This window comes from Chionomys nivalis, chromosome 3, assembly GCF_950005125.1.
Source record: "Chionomys nivalis chromosome 3, mChiNiv1.1, whole genome shotgun sequence".
In the NCBI taxonomy this organism is placed as follows: domain Eukaryota; kingdom Metazoa; phylum Chordata; class Mammalia; order Rodentia; family Cricetidae; genus Chionomys; species Chionomys nivalis.
This window is the reverse complement of record NC_080088.1, coordinates 56,989,915-56,994,683: the sequence shown is the minus strand read 5'-3', so window position 1 is coordinate 56,994,683 and position 4,769 is coordinate 56,989,915. Positions and strand designations below refer to the sequence as shown.

Genomic DNA, 4,769 nt, shown 5'->3' with positions numbered 1-4,769 from the left:
AGGGTTTGTCTGGATAGCCCTGAGCTGTCTTGGAACTTGTTTTGTAGACCAGGCTGGCCTTGAACTGAGAAGTCCACTTGCCTCTGCCTCTTGAGTGCTGGACTTCAAAGCTTACGCCACCACTGATTGGCTGTAGCCAGCTTGCCAGCCTGCTCTGGTGGCCCCTTTGTTTCTGCCTTCTGAGACCGAAATGTAGGCAGGTCACCACACACAGCTGACATTTCATGTGGTTCTGGTTTTAACCACTGGGCCATTTCCTCAGCACTCTTTCTGGTTTTTTTGATACAGGGTCATGCAACCCAGGCTGGCTTTGAACTTGCTGTGGCTGAGGAAGTAGCTGAGGATGACAGAGTTGCCTTGGGTATTTTTTGTATATTTTCTTCTTCCTTGGAGCCTAGGACCAAACTTAGTGAGAGCGTTCTACCACTGAGCTAAATCCCTAAACCCTGAGAATAACCTTGGAAGTCTGATGCTCTTTCCTCCATCTCTGGAGTTCAGAGATTTTTAAGAATGTGCCAATTTACCTGATTTACCTGGTTATTGGGACTGAACCCAGGAGCACGAGAGGCACATGCTCTACTAACTAGGTGATATCCCCAGTTCCATATTTCTATTGAGTAGATAGGACTAGAATTGTTGAATCTTACTGTTAATTTGTGTAAAATTAAAAACAAATCCGCCTTGGTTTTCCCAAGGAGCTGTACTATTTGGCATTTCCATCAGCAGTTTAGCAAGGTCTTTATGTCCTTGCTAAAACTTGCCATTGTCTGTCCTTGGGACTGAATTCCTTCAAAGAGATTTTGCTTTTTGAATTTCTGTAGTTATGTGTGTCATTAAGCATCTTTTAATGTATTTGCTGGCTCTTCTCTTACCTTTGCTAGTGTTTTTTTTTTTTCTTCAAATCCTAGGCATGTTATAAAAATCTAGTTCTTCTTTCCCTTTGTTGTGAGAGTTCCCTGTGTAATCCAAACGTAATCCTCTTAGCAGGTGCACAATTTACAAGGCTTTTCTCCTTTTTTTTTCTTTTTAACAGTATCATTTAAAATGTAAAACTAACATTTTGATGCAGTCCAACTCATCAGTCTTTTTGTTTATGAATTGTGTTTTAACTGAAAATTCTAGCTTAACCAAAGAACATAAAGAATGTCTTCAAAATTATTTTTTTATAGTTTTTTTCTTCTTATATGCAGGCGAAAGCTCCTATTCATTTTGAGTTAACTTTGCATATGGTGTAAGGTAAGGGTTTCGATGAATCTTTATTCCTTGTACATGTCTAATAGAGCCAACACCATTTGTTGAGAAGATGGCTTCTCTAATTCTGACCACGCTTTTATTTTTATTTTATTTGGGCCTCTAGAGTACAAGTAGAGTAGAAAGGGCACAAGGAGTTCATTTTACAGGTGAGGCAGAAAATGTTCTGTGCTGGAATTCTAAACACTAACACGAGAGAGACTGAGCATCCGGCTGATGTTGTAAAGAATAACTTGGATCCCAGTGCATTTCATTCCCTCCCCTCCCCTGCATGGAACATCTGCTTCTCTCTTGTGAGAGGAAGTGAAAGATTTAGGTCAGGCATAAAAACAGTCTCTAAGGCCTTCTTCCCATTTAGAAGCCCCCACCCATGAGCCTTCTGGGTCAACTAAACGCCAAAGCCTACTGCTGTGAACAACTGCCCAGTGGATTTTACACATCGGCTTTTCCCGGGGAGGACAATTGTGGTTGCTGTGTCTGAGTGCTGTGAATTAAAGTCTTGCCCCTTTCAAGGATGCTGACTAGAGCTAAGAGAGGCCATCTTTCAAGTGCCACAGGACTTTCTCTTATGTTTCCTACAAGAAACATCTAAAGAGGATTTGTGGAGCCAGGAATTTTCCATGCTCAGATCTTACATGTGTGGGCTTGATAGAGTAGAGGGAGGGGCCAGTATTCTTGGGGAAGTATTATTATTATTATTATTATTATTATTATTATTGGTTTTTCGAGACAGGGTTTCGCTGTAGCTTTGGAGCCTCTCCTGGAACTAGATCTTGTAGACCAAGTTGGCCTCAAACTCACAGAGATCCTTCTGCCTCTGCCTCCCGAGTGCTGAGATAAAAGGCGTGCACCACCACCACCTGGCGAAAAATGTTCTTTATGAAGAACATAATGATCACATCTTCCTGCAGAAATGTGCCGGGCTCTTCTGTAGCAGTTGATGTAGTGGCTATGGCTTGGGTCTTCTCTTGCTTTGCCCTTGCCAAAGTTCCCCTACAATCAGGACTATGCCATCACCACTGCCACCCTGTAAAGTAATCGATAGCACTTATGCATCACTTACCTACATACTATTGTGCTGCTTCCCTGTTTTAATTTATTTAACTGTGCCTTAAGTAAATAAAGGCATTATATATGGGAGAGTGGAAATGCAAAAGTGTTGTGAGGAGCGAGTGGCGGGCTGTGGCCCGCCACCCGGCTAGCTTTAACCAAAATAATTACATGGAAACTGTATTCTTTTAAACACTGCCTGGCCCATTAGTTCCAGCCTCATATTGGCTACCTCTTACATATTGATCTAACCCATTTCTATTAATCTGTGTAGCACCACGAGTTGGTGCCTTACCAGGGAGATTCTTAACCTGCGTCTGCCTCGGAGAGGAGAATCATGGCGACTGCCTGACTCGGCTTCTTTCTCCCAGCATTCTGTTCTGTCTACTCCGCCTATCTAAGCTGCTGTCCTATCAAAAGGGCCAAGGCAGTCTCTTTATTTAACCAATGAAATTAACACAAAACAGAAGACTCTCCCCCATCACAAAAGCAACTGAGGTGGTATCTGGAGAAGGAGAAACTCCTCCTCCCGAAAGAGTCTTGGAAAAACCAAACCAAACCAAACCACTTAAGATGATCCTTGAGGGACACAACAGCAGAGCTCTTCTCTCAACCCTGCATTTTCTTTCTAGAATTCAGCCGAGGCAAAGAAGCAGAAGGAAACACTATTTCTATCTTCTTGCTTTGGTTTAACACACACACACACACACACACACACACACACACACACACACACACACATATATTCACTGATCTGTTAATACAGACCTGTAGGTTTAAGCCTAAATGTCCCCCCAAGGGCCCACAAGTGTGTTAAATGTGTTATCTCCAGCCTGTGGTGTGACCTGGAGGGGCGGGGGCCTTCAAGAGGAGGAAGTGAGGTCATCTGGGCTGTGTGATATCTTAGCTTCTTTGCTTGTGATGAAACACCCTGCCTGAATCACCTTAAGGGAGAAAGGGTTTGTTTCAGCTCACAGTTCACAGCATCATGGAATGGAAGTCAGGTGGGGATTACTATGGCTGGTCACTGGTATCTACAAGCAGGAGCAGAGAGCGCTGAACGCAGGCTTGCTGAGGCTCAGCTTGCTCCATTTTCACACGGCTTAGGACCATGTGCCCGGGAAATGGTCCCAGCTGCAGTTACATGGGTCTAAATCAACTAAGTTCATCAAGAAAATAAGACAACCCCCATAGGCACACCCAGGAGTCTGACTCCCAGGTGACTCTCGACTCTGTCAAGATGATAATTAACACTAACTAGGACATGCCCTTCAAGGAGATATTGGGACCGAGACCCTTTCTGCCTTTTCCTGACCACCATCAGGTCAACAGGCTTCCTGTGTCATGTGAGTCCTCCCTCTCATACTGTGAGTCCTGCCTCATACACTGTGCCACTACAGACCCAAACTAGCAGGGTTAAACACCATGGACTGGAACCTTAGAAACTGTGAGTCAAAACAAACCTTCCTCCTTTGAAGCTGATTGGCTCAGATATTTTGTTACGGTGGTGGAGCTGACTGTGTATTTGCCAATCAGGATAAGACTCCACAGCAGTATTGGAGTCCTCTTGGCTTATCTAAAATTTAGGCTTCTTTTTGACCATTGGCACCTGACCTCCCTTCTTAGAGTACTTCAGAAAATTTCTCCTTAAGATACAAATCTTCTCCTGGCCTAATACCAGTTTTATAAGCCAGGACTGTCTTTCTTCAGGACCTGAGGAACTTCCATTTGAAATGTGATCATCAAGAAAATAAGATGGGACCTCTGTCTCTTGGTACCCGTGTGAGGATCAACTTCAGAGAGTGCCAATTGGCAAGCAGATGGCCATTTTACTTTGACAAACCTCTCTCCAGTGTCCTTCTTTTAAGCTCCCCTCTGTGTTTCAAAACTCCTTCACGATGTTTGTTTTGACAGCATGCCCGCCAAAGCTGGAACAACCCAGCCAAGATTAACATGGCGCCTGCAAGAGGGTGACGTGCAAAGTCATGTAATGTTCCATGTTGTTTTTACTAAGTCAGCAAAGTCCCTAACATCTTTCTGAATGTTGTCCTTATATCCACAGTTAAGTATAGCCCTCACCCCTCATCTAGGAACAGGTGGAGGCCATTACTGAAAACTACAACCAATCAAAATGCAGAGTTGAGGTGGCCAGTCCCAGTGGATACGTCAACAAAACAATCCCCTCATCTAAGGCTCAGGGGACATTGCAGAAGATGGGGCAAATAGTTAGTTTGTAAGAGCAAGAGCACCAGGCAGTTGGGTGTAAGAGTGTGTCTCCTACGAACATCAGAAGCCACACTCATAAACTTTCATTATTACTGCCTGAATATGAGCTGAACAAGGACCATAGATGTGCTGACATGCTGGGGCAAAGCCCTCGAGTCTTCAACCCTACACAAAGAATGGTAAGTAACTAGGATTGCTGAGAGTGGGAGAAGTAGTCTTCCCCAGGGACGAGCACACCAAGC

General features: G+C 44.0%; 1 non-coding gene across 1 annotated transcript; it reads left to right on the top strand.

Moving 5' to 3' along the window:
- The first annotated feature begins 4,199 nt into the window (after positions 1–4,199).
- On the top strand, positions 4,200–4,306 carry LOC130872290 (U6 spliceosomal RNA). The gene has a single exon (XR_009056901.1). It is a non-coding gene; the product is annotated as a U6 spliceosomal RNA (small nuclear RNA).
- The last annotated feature ends 463 nt before the right edge of the window (positions 4,307–4,769 follow it).